Source organism: Rattus norvegicus, chromosome 15 (assembly GCF_021556685.1).
Source record: "Rattus norvegicus strain SHRSP/BbbUtx chromosome 15, alternate assembly SHRSP_T2T, whole genome shotgun sequence".
In the NCBI taxonomy this organism is placed as follows: Eukaryota; Metazoa; Chordata; class Mammalia; order Rodentia; family Muridae; genus Rattus; species Rattus norvegicus.
The window spans coordinates 53,359,943-53,376,136 of record NC_141548.1 but is presented as its reverse complement, the minus strand read 5'-3'; the positions used below and the strand labels follow the sequence as shown (position 1 = coordinate 53,376,136).

The 16,194-nt window shown below is 44.1% G+C and overlaps 1 pseudogene; it reads left to right on the top strand.

Annotated features, from left to right (window-relative positions):
* The first annotated feature begins 10,614 nt into the window (after positions 1-10,614).
* Positions 10,615-10,959, top strand: LOC148001037 (large ribosomal subunit protein eL21 pseudogene; annotated as a pseudogene).
* Positions 10,960-16,194: the final 5,235 nt, after the last annotated feature.

Sequence of the window (16,194 nt, the reverse complement as noted above, 5' to 3'; positions counted from 1 at the left end):
GCTTTCCCTGGTGATGTGAGTACAGGAGTGCTGGAGGACTGACTACCCAGGCCCAGATCCAGGGCGTGGAGTTGGCCTACCCCACATAAACCCCATCTATGAATTGCTGGAAAGCAGGAAGGGGCCAGGTCTGCAGACCCAAGCTTCAGGATCTCCATGACACAGAGAACCAACAGCATATCTGAGAGGAGTCCCAGCAAAGAGCCAGCGTTGATAGAGTAGCAGAAACCAGAGGCCTTGAACCAGACCAGTGACACATTGTAATGAACATTTGTAAGTAAACATGTGTGAACAAAAGGGTAAACTGGCACACACTGTGACATGCTGCAGCTTCCATGATGCATGTGTGTGTGTGTGTGTGTGTGTGTGTGTGTGTTTACTTGTTCATTTTTTTTTGTTTAGTTTTATTTTATTTTGTGTAGGAGGTTGCAAGGGAGAAGGAGGTGAGTGGGATTAGGGACATGATGTGACATTCACAAAGAATCATTTAAAAGTTAATGTTTAAAAAAGTAAGGTGTTGAGGGAACGGAACAAGAGCAAGGTGCATGGGCCCTTGAGGGTCAATCAGTCTGACCCACTCCATCACACTGAGCACACCCAGGCCTGCTCTCTGTGAAAGCTAAGACTGCTGATGTTACCATCATCCCAGAAGACCCTTTTCAGAGAAGGGCTTAAAAGGATTTGCCTCCAACAGACAGCTTGATGTGAGGAGTTGGGGAGAAAGACTTGGGTTAAGCAAAGCAAAACAAAAAACTCCACAAACTGCATGTACACATATGTACACAGGCACACCTATACACACACAAAATATTTATAATATATGTTTACATTTTTAGAAAACAATATAACTAAAGAATGTCTTTGGGTTTCTATTGCTGTGATAAAACACCATGGCCAAAACAAACTTGGTGAAGAAAGGATATGCTTCATCTTACTTTTCTTTTTTTTATTTATTTTTATTTTTTTTTTATTAACTTGAGTATTTCTTATATACATTTCGAGTGTTATTCCCTTTCCCGGTTTCCGGGCAAACATCCCCCTCCCCCCTCCCCTTCCTTATGGGTGTTCCCTTCCCAACCCTCCCCCCATTGCCGCCCTCCCCCCATAGACTAGTTCACTGGGGGTTCAGTCTTAGCAGGACCCAGGGCTTCCCCTTCCACTGGTGCTCTTACTAGGATATTCATTGCTACCTATGGGGTCAGAGTCCAGGGTCAGTCCATGTATAGTCTGTAGGTAGTGGCTTAGTCCCTGGAAGCTCTGGTTGCTTGGCATTGTTGTACTTTTGGGGTCTCGAGCCCCTTCAAGCTCTTCCAGTTCTTTCTCTGATTCCTTCAATAGGGGACCTATTCTCAGTTCAGTGGTTTGCTGCTGGCATTCGCCTCTGTATTTGCTGTATTCTGGCTGTGTCTCTCAGGAGCGATCTACATCCGGCTCCTGTCAGTCTGCACTTCTTTGCTTCATCCATCTTGTCTAATTGGGTGGCTGTATATGTATGGGCCACATGTGGGGCAGGCTCTGAATGGGTGTTCCTTCAGTCTCTGTTTTAATCTTTGCCTCTCCCTTCCCTGCCAAGGGTATTCTTTTTCCTCATTTAAAGAAGGAGTGAAGCATTCACATTTTGATCATCCGTCTTGAGTTTCGTTTGTTCTAGGGATCTAGGGTAATTCAAGCATTTGGGCTAATAGCCACTTATCAATGAGTGCATACCATGTATGTCTTTCTGTGATTGGGTTAGCTCACTCAGGATGATATTTTCCAGTTCCAACCATTTGCCTACGAATTTCATAAAGTTATTGTTTTTGATAGCTGAGTAATATTCCATTGTGTAGATGTACCACATTTTCTGTATCCATTCCTCTGTTGAAGGGCATCTGGGTTCTTTCCATTTTCTGGCTATTATAAATAAGGCTGCGATGAACATAGTGGAGCACGTGTCTCTTTTATATGTTGAGGCATCTTTTGGGTATATGCCCAAGAGAGGTATAGCTGGATCCTCAGGCAGTTCAATGTCCAATTTTCTGAGGAACCTCCAGACTGATTTCCAGAATGGTTTTACCAGTCTGCAATCCCACCAACAATGGAGGAGTGTTCCTCTTTCTCCACATCCTCGCCAGCATCTGCTGTCACCTGAGTTTTTGATCTTAGCCAATCGCACTGGTGTGAGGTGAAATCTCAGGGTTGTTTTGATTTGCATTTCCCTTATGACTAAAGATGTTGAACATTTCTTTAGGTGTTTCGCAGCCATTCGGCATTCCTCAGCTGTGAATTCTTTGTTTAGCTCTGAACCCCATTTTTTAATAGGGTTATTTGTTTCCCTGCGGTCTAACTTCTTGAGTTCTTTGTATATTTTGGATATAAGGCCTCTATCTGTTGTAGGATTGGTAAAGATCTTTTCCCAATCTGTTGGTTGCCGTTTTGTCCTAACCACAGTGTCCTTTGCCTTACAGAAGCTTTGCAGTTTTATGAGATCCCATTTGTCGATTCTTGATCTTAGAGCATAAGCCATTGGTGTTTTGTTCAGGAATTTTTTTCCAGTGCCCATGTGTTCCAGATGCTTCCCTAGTTTTTCTTCTATTAGTTTGAGTGTGTCTGGTTTGATGTGGAGGTCCTTGATCCACTTGGACTTAAGCTTTGTACAGGGTGATAGGCATGGATCGATCTGCATTCTTCTACATGTTGCCCTCCAGTTGAACCAGCACCATTTGCTGAAAATGCTATCTTTTTTCCATTGGATGGTTTTGGCTCCTTTGTCAAAAATCAAGTGACCATAGGTGTGTGGGTTCATTTCTGGGTCTTCAATTCTATTCCATTGGTCTATCTGTCTGTCTCTGTACCAATACCATGCAGTTTTTATCACTATTGCTCTGTAATACTGCTTGAGTTCAGGGATAGTGATTCCCCCTGAAGTCCTTTTATTGTTGAGGATAGCTTTAGCTATCCTGGGTTTTTTGTTATTCCAGATGAATTTGCAAATTGTTCTGTCTAACTCTTTGAAGAATTGGATTGGTATTTTGATGGGGATTGCATTGAATCTGTAGATTGCTTTTGGTAAAATGGCCATTTTTACTATATTAATCCTGCCAATCCATGAGCATGGGAGATCTTTCCATCTTCTGAGGTCTTCTTCAATTTCTTTCCTCAGTGTCTTGAAGTTCTTATTGTACAGATCTTTTACTTGCTTGGTTAAAGTCACACCGAGGTACTTTATATTATTTGGGTCTATTATGAAGGGTGTCGTTTCCCTAATTTCTTTCTCGGCTTGTTTCTCTTTTGTATAGAGGAAGGCAACTGATTTATTTGAGTTAATTTTATACCCAGCCACTTTGCTGAAGTTGTTTATCAGCTTTAGTAGTTCTCTGGTGGAACTTTTAGGATCACTTAAATATACTATCATGTCATCTGCAAATAGTGATATTTTGACCTCTTCTTTTCCAATCTGTATCCCTTTGATCTCCTTTTGTTGTTTGATTGCTCTGGCTAGAACTTCAAGAACTATATTGAATAAGTAGGGAGAGAGTGGGCAGCCTTGTCTAGTCCCTGATTTTAGTGGGATTGCTTCAAGTTTCTCTCCATTTAGTTTAATGTTAGCAACTGGTTTGCTGTATATGGCTTTTACTATGTTTAGGTATGGGCCTTGAATTCCTATTCTTTCCAGGACTTTTATCATGAAGGGGTGTTGAATTTTGTCAAATGCTTTCTCAGCATCTAATGAAATGATCATGTGGTTCTGTTCTTTCAGTTTGTTTATATAATGGATCACGTTGATGGTTTTCCGTATATTAAACCATCCCTGCATGCCTGGGATGAAGCCTACTTGATCATGGTGGATGATTGTTTTGATGTGCTCTTGAATTCGGTTTGCCAGAATTTTATTGAGTATTTTTGCGTCGATATTCATAAGGGAAATTGGTCTGAAGTTCTCTTTCTTTGTTGTGTCTTTGTGTGGTTTAGGTATAAGAGTAATTGTGGCTTCGTAGAAGGAATTCGGTAGTGCTCCATCTGTTTCAATTTTGTGGAATAGTTTGGATAATATTGGTATGAGGTCTTCTATGAAGGTTTGATAGAATTCTGCACTAAACCCGTCTGGACCTGGGCTCTTTTTGGTTGGGAGACCTTTAATGACTGCTTCTATTTCCTTAGGAGTTATGGGGTTGTTTAACTGGTTTATCTGTTCCTGATTTAACTTCGATACCTGGTATCTGTCTAGGAAATTGTCCATTTCCTGAAGATTTTCAAATTTTGTTGAATATAGGTTTTTATAGTAAGATCTGATGATTTTTTGAATTTCCTCCGAATCTGTAGTTATGTCTCCCTTTTCATTTCTGATTTTGTTAATTTGGACACACTCTCTGTGTCCTCTCGTTAGTCTGGCTAAGGGTTTATCTATCTTGTTGATTTTCTCAAAGAACCAACTTTTGGTTCTGTTGATTCTTTCTATGGCCCTTTTTGTTTCTACTTGGTTGATTTCAGCTCTGGGTTTGATTATTTCCTGCCTTCTACTCCTCCGGGGTGTATTTGCTTCTTTTTGTTCTAGAGCTTTTAGGTGTGCTGTCAAGCTGCTGACATATGCTCTTTCCTGTTTCTTTCTGCAGGCACTCAGCGCTATGAGTTTTCCTCTTAGCACAGCTTTCATTGTGTCCCATAAGTTTGAGTATGTTGTATCTTCATTTTCATTAAATTCTAAAAAGTTTTTAATTTCTTTCTTTATTTCTTCCTTGACCAGGTTATCATTGAGTAGAGCATTGTTCAATTTCCACGTATATGTGGGCATTCTTCCCTTATTGTTATTGAAGACCAGTTTTAGGCCGTGGTGGTCCGATAGCACGCATGGGATTATTTCTATCTTTCTGTACCTGTTGAGGCCCGTTTTTTGACCAATTATATGGTCAATTTTGGAGAAAGTACCATGAGGAGCTGAGAAGAAGGTATATCCTTTTGCTTTAGGATAGAATGTTCTATAAATATCCGTTAAGTCCATTTGGCTCATGACTTCTCTTAGTCTGTCTACATCACTGTTTAATTTCTGTTTCCATGATCTGTCCATTGATGAGAGTGGGGTGTTGAAATCTCCCACTATTATTGTGTGAGGTGCAATGTGTGTTTTGAGCTTTAGTAAGGTTTCTTTTACGTATGTAGGTGCCCTTGTATTTGGGGCATTGATATTTAGGATTGAGAGTTCATCTTGGTTGATTTTTCCTTTGATGAATATGAAGTGTCCTTCCTTATCTTTTTTGATGACTTTTAGTTGGAAATTGATTTTATTTGATATTAGAATGGCTACTCCAGCTTGCTTCTTCTGACCATTTGCTTGGAAAGTTGTTTTCCAGCCTTTCACTCTGAGGTAGTGTCTGTCTTTGTCTCTGAGGTGTGTTTCCTGTAGGCAGCAGAAAGCAGGGTCCTCGTTGCGTATCCAGTTTGTTAATCTATGTCTTTTTATTGGGGAGTTGAGGCCATTGATATTGAGAGATATTAAGGAATAGTGATTATTGCTTCCCGTTATATTCATATTTGGATGTGAGGTTATGTTTGTGTGCTTTCATTCTCTTTGTTTTGTTGCCAAGACGATTAGTTTCTTGCTTCTTCTAGGGTATAGCTTGCCTCCTTATGTTGGGCTTTACCATTTATTATCCTTTGTAGTGCTGGATTTGTAGAAAGATATTGTGTAAATTTGGTTTTGTCATGGAATATCTTGGTTTCTCCATCAATGTTAATTGAGAGTTTTGCTGGATACAGTAACCTGGGCTGGCATTTGTGTTCTCTTAGGGTCTGTATAACATCAGTCCATGATCTTCTGGCCTTCATAGTTTCTGGCGAGAAGTCTGGTGTGATTCTGATAGGTCTCCCTTTGTATGTTACTTGACCTTTTTCCCTTACTGCTTTTAATATTCTTTCTTTATTTTTTGCGTTTGGTGTTTTGACAATTATGTGACGGGAGGTGTTTCTTTTCTGGTCCAATCTATTTGGAGTTCTATAGGCTTCTTGTATGTCTATGGGTATCTCTTTTTTTAGGTTAGGGAAGTTTTCTTCTATGATTTTGTTGAAGATATTTACTGGTCCTTTGAGCTGGGAGTCTTCACTCTCTTCTATACCTATTATCCTTAGGTTTGATCTTCTCATTGAGTCCTGGATTTCCTGTATGTTTTGGACCAGTAGCTTTTTCCGCTTTACATTATCTTTGACAGTTGAGTCAATGATTTCTATGGAATCTTCTGCTCCTGAGATTCTCTCTTCCATCTCTTGTATTCTGTTGGTGAAGCTTGTATCTACAGCTCCTTGTCTCTTCTTTTGGTTTTCTATATCCAGGTTTGTTTCCATGTGTTCTTTCTTGATTGCTTCTATTTCCATTTTTAATTCCTTCAACTGTTTGATTGTGTTTTCCTGGAATTCTTTCAGGGATTTTTGCGATTCCTCTCTGTAGGCTTTTACTTGTTTATTAATGTTTTCCTGTGCTTCCCTAAGTGTGTTCATGTCTTTCTTGAAGTCCTCCAGCATCATGATCAAATATGATTTTGAAACTAGATCTTGCTTTTCTGGTGTGTTTGGATATTCCACGTTTGTTTTGGTGGGAGAATTGGGCTCCGATGATGGCATGTAGTCTTGGTTTCTGTTGCTTGGGTTCCTGCGCTTGCCTCTCGCCATCAGATTATCTCTAGTGTTACTTTGTTGTGCTATTTCTGACAGTGGCTAGACTGTCCTATAAGCCTGTGTGTCAGGAGTGCTGTAGACCTGTTTTCCTCTCTTTCAGTCAGTTATGGGGACAGAGTGTTCTGCTTTCGGGTGTGTAGTTTTTCCTCTCTACAGGTCTTCAGCTGTTCCTGTGGGCCTGTGTCTTGAGTTCACCAGGCAGCTTTCTTGCAGCAGAAAATTTGGTCTTACCTGTGGTCCCGAGGCTCAGGTTTGCTCGTGGGGTGCTGCCCAGGGGCTCTCTGCAGCGGCAGCAACCAGGAAGACCTGTGCCGCCCCTTCCGGGAGCTTCAGTGCACCAGGGTTCCAGATGGTCTTTGGCTTTTTCCTCTGGCGTCCGAGATGTGTGTGCAGGGAGCAGTCTCTTCTGGTTTCCCAGGCTTGTCTGCCTCTCTGAAGGTTTAGCTCTCCCTCCCATGGGATTTGGGTGCAGAGAACTGTTTATCCGGTCTGTTTCTTTCAGGTTCCGGCGGTGTCTCTGGCAGGGGTCCTGCCGCTCCTGGGCCCTCCCCCACGGGAGCCCAGAGGCCTTATACAGTTTCCTCTTGGGCCAGGGATGTGGGCAGGGGTGAGCAGTGTTGGTGGTCTCTTCTGCTCTGCAGCCTCAGGAGTGCCCACCTGACCAGGCGGTTGGGTCTCTCTCTCACCGGGTCTGGGAGCAGAGAGCTGCTGCGGGCCGGGATCCTTACTTTTCTACATTACAATTTCATCATGGAGGGAAGTCAGGGCAGGAACTCAAAGCAGGAGCCTGTAGGCAGGAACTGAAGTAGACGCCATGGAGGAATGCTGCTTACTGGCTTGCTTGTTATGACTTCCTCAGCGTTCTTTCTGAAACTAATCAGGACCACCCGCCCAGGAGAGGCGCCATTCACAGTAAGCTTGGCTCCCCCCATACCAATTATTAAAATGCCCTTGCTGACCAACAATCTTTTTTTTCTCTCCATCTTGATTAACTTGGGTATTCATTATTTACATTTCAATTGTTATTCCCTTTCCTGGTTTCCCGGCCAACATCCCCATAACCCTTCCCCCTCCCCTTCTCTATGGATGTTCCCCTCCCCATCCTCCCTCCATTACCGCCCTCCCCCAAACAATCACATTCACTGGGGGTTCAGTCTTGGCAGGACCAAGGGCTTCCCCTTCCACTGGTGCTCTTACTAGGCTATTTGCTACCTATGAGGTTGGAGCCCAGGGTCAGTTCATGTATAGTCTTTGGGTAGTGGCTTAGCTGACCAACAATCTTATGGAGACATTTTCTCATTTAAGTTTCTTCTTTCCAGAAAATTCTAACTAGTGTTAAATTGACAAAAAAACTAGCCCAGACACACATTGTGTGTGTGTGTGTGTGTGTGTGTGTGTGTGTGTGTGTGTATTTCATTTCATGTGTTTACATATATACATATACATGCTTGGCTGTCAGACCTCAATCTTAGAAAAGCTGTCCACCTTTTTTTTAATGCAGAATTTCTCTCTTTTACTCAGAACTCACCAATTTGGCAAGGCTAGTTGGTTACCGAACACCAGAAGCCAGCGGAGCCTTCGATAGCTCAGCTGGTAGAGCGGAGGACTGTGCTTCGTGTGATATGGCAAACACCAGAAATCTCTCTGCCTCCTCAGTCACACAGTGACAGGCTCTTGCCTCATCAGGGTTTAGTGGGTTTGAAGGCATTAACTGCTCCTCATGCTTGCACAGAAAGCGTTTTACTGCTTGAGCTATTGCCCTTGCTCCAGCAATCTCCTCTTTATTAAATTATAATTTATCTATACAAAAAAAGGAATCATCATATGTAACAAATTAGTCATAGTAACAGAGTAGAAAGTGGTTTCAATCTTTGTGATTTTTCAGTTTTGGACAATGTGTTCCAGGATTCTAACTCAGATTATCAGGTGTGGTAGCAAGCAGCATGACCCACCGAGCTATCTCACTGGCCCAAGCAATATAATTTGATGACAGAATTCATGGACTATGAATTATGTGGAGTGTTTCATTGATAGTATGTATGTTACACACACAAAATCATACATGGTGCCTTTACGGGGGAAAAAAGCATTTTCTGATATCACCAACCTATAGGAGAAGATTGACAGTCTTGAGGACTCGTCTTACATTTGGAATATGGTGTGGAATCCAATAAGGAAAGCAGAGAATGTCTAAGACTGGTGAGATCTAAGTACGGCCAGAAATGTTTTCTAGAGGAGACAGCCTCTGAGTCTGTGCTGAAGGATTTAAGAATTCAGAAGGACGGGCAACTGTAGCAACAATGTGAAAGACACAGACATGACAGACATCACTTCATCACAGATGCAGGCGAACTTTATACTTTGTGCTATTTGATGTGTTTATAAAAAAATAAAGAGAGGATTGTTTCAGCAGCAATGTGTTTATAAGAAGATAGAGTGTGCGTGTGGTGGGGAGTATGTTATGGGGGTGTAGGGAAGTATGGGGAAAGTGGGTGTCTCAGCGGGCCCATGCTGAGACAACCCTTCCCCCTGAGGGACCAGCCACAGGACAGTATAGTATAGAATAGAGTTTATTCAGGGCACGGGGAGGGGAGTTAAAAGGGTAGTAGGGGTAGAGTGAGAGAGAGAAATAGAAGAGTAGAGGCCGGCCATGAGCATGTGGAGAGAAGAGGGAGGGGAATGGGGAGAGAAGGGACAAAGGGTGAAGAGGGTAAGAGCAAGAGAGCAAGAGAGTGAGGAGGGCGAGTGTCAGGCACACCTGGCTGTTGCCAGTAACTGTGGGGTGGAGCTTAGACAGAATGCTAACACTATTGGAAAATAAGGGAAGAATTTGAGAATATAGAAAATACTGAAGATGGTACACATTCACGTGTCGCATCTAAGAACAAATTGTAATTAATTATGAACAGAAACTTGAAGTGGTTTTCAAACAAATGTGAAAGTCTTTCTATTCCATGGTAAATGGAAGGCACATGTTCCTACAGTGAGGTTTATCCCACTTCCGTGACATTTGTCTTGCCGGGTCATCATCTCTGCAGGTCCTGTTGTCTTCAAGGGCCCTCAGTGCTATGCCCTATCAGGCTCCCATCTTCTCGGTCTATCATGTGCTGCCCAGCTGAGGTCCGAGAGCTCTGTGCACCTGCTTTACAGGCCTTTATTAGGAATAGACCCTGACTGAGGTGTTGTGACTCTAGGCCACCTCAAGTGCCAGCACTTTTGAGTTAAGACTCAAGATGCCTGTCTGGGATACTTTGAAAGCTGCTCAGACCTTAGGTGTTACTGCTCTTAACATGTGACAAATACCTGAGGAAAATTACTTCAAGAGAGGAGGCTTTTTTTTTTTTCCGGAGCTGGGGACCGAACCCAGGGCCTTGCGCTTCCTAGTTAAGCGCTCTACCACTGAGCTAAATCCCCAGCCCTTGAGAGGAGGCTTTTTGTTTACAGGCTTCAGAGCTAGACTGGTTAGTCAGAGAGCCCTTGGCTTCCCCCATCTCTGAACACTGCTTCCTATCTCCCACCCAGTGCTGGACTTAGAGACACACTCTGCTTTATCTGGCTCTTACAGTGAGTGATGCTGAGCTTACAGATACACTCTACTTTATCTCCCACCCAGTGCTGGGCTTATAGACACACTCTGCTTTATCTAACTCTTATAGTGGTATTGGGCAGCTGAACTCAGGTCCAGTTCTCATTTTCACACAATGTGGTAGTTTACATAATAGTGACTCCCTAGGCTCATATATTTGAATGCTTAGTCACCAGGGAGTGGAACTCTTTGATGGGATTAGAAGGATTAGGAAGGCTTTCAGCAGGGGCAGTCATCTTCCAGTAACTCACCAAAATGATGAACACAAAAGGAAAGAGGAGAGATACTCGGTATATGTTCTCTAGACCTTTTAGGAAAAATGGAGTCATTCCTTTGGCCACATACATGCGAATCTACAAGAAGGGTACACCAAGGGAATGGGTACTATTCAAAAAAGAATGCCCCATAAGTGTTACCAAGGCAAAACAGGAAGAGTCTACAATGTCACCCAGCATGCCGTGGGCATCATTGTAAACAAGCAAGTTAAAGGCAAGATTCTGGCTAAGAGGATCAATGTGTGGATTGAGCACATTAAGCACTCAAAGAGCAGAGACAGCTTCCTGAAGCGGGTGAAGGAGAACGATCAGAAGAAAAAGGAAGCCAAAGAGAAGGGCACCTGGGTTCAGCTGAAGCGCCAGCCTGCGCCACCCAGAGAAGCCCCCTTTGTGAGGACTAACGGGACGGAGCCTGAGCTGCTGGAGCCCAGTCCATACGAATTCATGGCCTAATGTACGAAAAGGAAATAAAGGACCTGGACTGAAAAAAAAGAGGATTAGGAGGTGTGGCCTTGTCTGAGGAAGTGTGTGGTGGGCTTTGTTACAAATGTCCAAACCTGGCCCAGGCTCTCTCTTCTTGTTGCCTGCTCATGATGTAGAACTCTCTGCTACTTCACTATCTGCCTGAATGCTGCCGTGCTCCCTGCCATGATGATAATGGAATACGCTTCTGAAACTGTAAACAGACCCTCAGTTAAATGCTATAAGAATTGTCTTGGTCATGATGACTCTTCACAATAATAAGACAGTAGCTAAAGACACACAGTAAACACTTATAACCATCTTTTCAGTCCTATCATGGTCTTAATCACCAATTTTGTTGGATTGAGTAACATCTAGGAAATTTGTAAAGCACACCTTTGTGTCTGCAAAGGAATGTCCAGAGAGAATTAGCTAAGAGGAGAAACATTTCCCCAAATATGGCCAACCCCTCATAGTGTCAGGGATCAGATAGAATGGAAGGAGGTAAAGGAGAATGCCTACAAGTTCAGATATTTTGACTTACTGTTTCCTGGCCACCATGAGGTGAGCCACCATGAGGTGAGCTGTTGTCTTCTGCCACAGTGCACAATGTTATGAACTGAAGAAACCTCTGAAATAGGGAGCCAAAGTAAATCCTCCTTTTAGCTTGTTTTCATGGGTTACACTTGCCATGGTGATAGAAAGTGTCCAAGAACCACTATATCCAGCCTCACCAGCATAACGACATGGAGTTATACAAGGAATGGCCATGGAGAAGGCTGGGGAGACACAAGAGGGGGAGGGAGAGGAGGGATGGTTTCTTGCTCTGAATCTGCCATGACATGATGCAATAGCTGTGACCATTATGACATCCCCATCCCAGAGCTCAGGGTCTGTCACTGTTAGCATAAAAGGTTTCTAGCCATGTCCAATCTTTTGACATTCAGAAAAGATATTGTTATTTATGAAGTTGATGTTGGAGAACCACACAATCAAGTTACAACAACAATACACACAAACACACACACCCTTCATAATATTTTATGTAAATTTATAAATTTGAGTTGGCCTGCGTTGGTATCAGGAACTGGTTTTATGGTTGCAGATCACCATAAAACCAGTTTTATTGTAAATACAAGGGAGAGAACAGCGAGAGGCATCTACAAGTGTCCAGAGCAGGTGTGAGGGCTAAAGTTAACCTGTAAGCCTCACTTACCCAAAGACCTGGAATGCTGGGAGCTGTTGTTCATGTAAGATAACATACCATGTGTTTTCACTTCATTGAGCACAACTGCACAGGCTGTGCCTGATCACATTTAGGTGGGAAATAAACAGGCAGGAAGTACATCAGGAAGTATGCTTGTCTGTGATTGGACAAAGGTGGGAAGCCTTATGGGTTCTACACATGGCCAGCACACTGAACCATGAGAAGAAAGAGAAAAGGAGGAAGTGAAAGAGGAAGAGGAGGTAGAGGTGGGAGGGAGAGGGAGCAAGAGAGGGGACCAGGAGAGAAAGAATCAAGAGAAAGAGCCAAGCAAAGAATATGGCTGAAGCGGAGAGTTATATAGGAAAGAGACGCTAGGGGAAGGGAAGCGAGGCCCTAGGGCTGGAGAAATTTAGGTAGGAGGCTGATGAGAAGAGCTGAGAGGGGCTACAGGTACTGAATGGGCCTGGAAGTCAGTATGAGCTTTGCTATCATAATAGGCACCACAGTTATGCATCTGTCCTGAGTTTCTTTGGGACCTGACACTAAGCAATTGCCTTTCCCCAGGGCATGTTGTAGGAAATCCACCCAGGTTGGCACTTGCTCTCCAGCTCAGGCAGGTGGAGAAGGCAGGGAAATTACCACTTATTTTTAGTGGTGAGGTTTTTCTGAGAGCTTGGCAGAATTTCCTCATGGATTTGAGGCCCCAATAGGCCCCAGGGCACTGCCTGCTCAATTCCCAGAGTTCAGGCACAGATGGCCTCCATCTGCCTTTAAGTGAGGTGGGGAGGGGTTGTCACTCCACCGAGTCTTTGGCGAGATCTCCTGAGGCCTGGCCCAGCTGGCCATCTCCTGCCCAAAACAGTTCAGTATAGAGGGGTGAGGCTGAGAAACAGAAGATGGGTGCATGTTCTGAGCCTCAGGGTGTACATTCAGTTCTAATGTCAGTCACTCTGGGCAGAGCAGAGGTGGGGTCTTTATTAGCAGGGATTTGTTAGGGATTAATCTGGTGGGGGTAGGGCACTTGGAGAGCATTTGATATCAGTGCTGGGCCAGGTCAGCTCAGTATGTGGGGGCAGGGGAGAGACCTTGGCAGGACACCACGTGCCTTGAGTAAAGGGGTCTGTTTGGAACAGGTATCCTTGGACTGAAAGCCATGAAGTCATCACTTCCCCAGATGTAAGGGTTCAGCTCCCAGTCTGCAGGGGAGCTCTCTGCAACAAACAGCCAAGCTGTCCAGACCCTGATGGTTCTTTGGCTGTAATGGCTTCTGCAGCTGCTCTCCTCTGGTTGCTGCTGGAAGTTTTAGCCCCTTACATATCCTTTCCCACGAAACAAACATGCTTGGGACAGGAAATAGGAACCAAAGGAGTTGTCATGTCAGACCACTGTGGAGCCCCACATACCAAATGAGTGGGAGAGGGAGGCCCTCCCTATGCAGCATAGGCTGTGGGACTTGTGCCTGTCAAACCATCTTGAAAAATCTCACTGCCAGGGCTGTGGAAGCCTGAGGGCAAGTTGAAATGGAGTTAGGAGGAGGAGGCTGCAGGGCAAGTGTAAAGTGAGGACATGACCACTCCATGTTTGAGGAGAAGGTTTTTATGATAGATACAAGGAAGATTACAGCCAGAGGTGTCTAGAACAAGGAGGTAAATGAGTAGACTGAACATGGTCAATGGACTGGTCCATGATGTGCCGTTGCAGGAGGATGAGCTAGAGAGGAGGACCAAGAAAGAGGGGATTGAGAGAGAGAGAGAGAGAGAGAGAGAGAGAGAGAGAGAGAGAGAGAGAGAGGGCTGAAAAGGAGGGACCAAGAACCAAGAGAACCAGGAGACTGCATGGACAAAAGAGCAGGGTTCTATTGGAATGAGAAGCTTGGGGAAGGGAAGCCAATTGTGAGGTCGGAGTTGAACCTCTTCTAGGACCTCTTGAATGAGACTCATGGAGGCAGTGATCGATGTAAAAGCAAAAGGAGTTTAATTCCAACATGTTGGGGTCCTCCCACTTCAAGGGGGAGATGACCCTGAGCAGACTCTAACAGAGAGTTATATACCTTGTAAACAATTGGGTCACAATTCAAACAATTGGGGCAGAGTTTGCACAATGGTAACTAGGCAGGGTACTATGTGCATTTGGTGGAGAGAAACAACTTTCAGATCGGACTCAGTGTACCATTCAAGACTTTCCCAAATGGGGATTGGTTGGAAGCCACAGGTAGCTTTGTGTGACAGTTTGGCTTGTAGATGCTCCAGGAACTAAAGCGGCTTTTTTCTTCCTGGAAGGAAGGGGTCCTTGTGCTCAGAAGTTTGTGGTGGGAATTTCCCTACTGGCCCTAGGTTGGCCCCAACTCTGGCCCTTGCACAATGAGTTGGAGAAGTTTGGAGTAGGGGCAGGGTGAAGATAGGACATCAGCTTGGACTCTGTAACTGGTATTTGTGATGCTCAGAGAGCCGAAGGCCAATGTGCACTTTGTTATGCTAATAGGCACCACTGTTATTCTTTTGCACAATAGGGGGAGGAAAACCACATTCCTGCCTTCAGTTTGGATGCCTGCTTTCCCCAGCTACCTCAGCACCTCAGGCCAAGTTGCTCAAATCTCAAGCAGTCTTTGAGATGTTTTATAAAACTCTGTATGACACAGCAGGAGGCAGTGCCTTGTTTGGGGTGAGGGGCATGTTGCGGCATCGCCCTGAGGTATATCAGCCCTAAGACGAGCCTAGTAATAAAAGTAAGTTTATTCAGGACCTGGAAAGGGAGTGTGGAGAAGGAAGTAGAGGCAAAGAAGGAAATGGGACAGAAAGAAAGAGGAGAGATAAAGAAGGGGAGAGACCATCCAGGAACACATGGGAGAGAGGAAGAAAAGGCACAGGGACCCTTTGATTGATAATGTTTCCCTGAGACAAATTTTCAAATGTGCATAGATGCTGTTTTGTGATAGGTTATTTCTCCACTGATGAAGTAAGCCAATTCAAACCCGATTAGAATATATTGAAGACAGTTTTACGGGAAGGTGCTCTTGGTGGACGAATTCACTGACCTCAAGTTCTGAAGCCTGAGGCCAGGGGAGTTCCTGTGGGGAGGAGGGAGGGAGGGAGAGGGGGAGAGAGAGAGAGAGAGAGAGAGAGAGAGAGAGAGAGAGAGAGAGAGAGAGAGAGAGAGAGAGAGAGATATCAGTTCTTCTCATAAACCTGGATGGCTAGCACCTGGCAGGAGACTATACAAGCTGTTGCTAGGTAACTGTAGGGTAGAGTCTAGAGGAATTGCAAACAAGGATTACACATCTATCACACTCTCAGCAAGAATATTTGAGTGGAGAGGGTGTGGTAGGGCAAGTGCAGGGATGGTGTGTGTGTGTGTGTGTGTGTGTGTGTGTGTGTGTTGGAAGTCAGGGAGAGACTAGAGAAGAACTTGGGCTTTTGTTTCAGCCAAAGCTGGCTTCAAGTTCTGGTTCTGCTTTGAATTGTCCTTGTGTGACAAACATACTCTAGTATTCTAGCCTACCAAATTTATAATGAAACACCCCTTGATGCCACAGCAAGAACCTGAATTTACATTTTTCTGGGGGTTGAATGCAGAGCTGCTTGCATGCTTGGTGCATGCTGTAATGCAAGCTTCCACCCACATTATAAGACCTCAGAACTTAGAGTCATAAGAGAAAGTTGTGTGCCTTTGTGTATTTTCCCCTCTAGTCCACCATTCCCTAGACAAGGCACTCAGAGTGGTGGGTCTAAATTAGAAGGTTTAATTAAGAAGAAAAATAATCCACTCTTTTTGATATTTCTTTAGGAAGCAGCGGTGGGGTGGGGGATTGCTCCTTCCTAGAAGAAGGGTACTAAGGATTTGGGTGGCTTTTTTGTTGTACTTCAATGCCCAGATTAGCCATCTTTCCAGCTTTCAGGAGCTCACCCTATTGCTGCCATCAGAACATTGTTTTCTCTAGTCTTGGAACTGCTGTGCACATCTGGAATGGAGGCTGGGCGAATAAAATGCAGTTTCATAAATGAGTGACTGCAAAATGATGT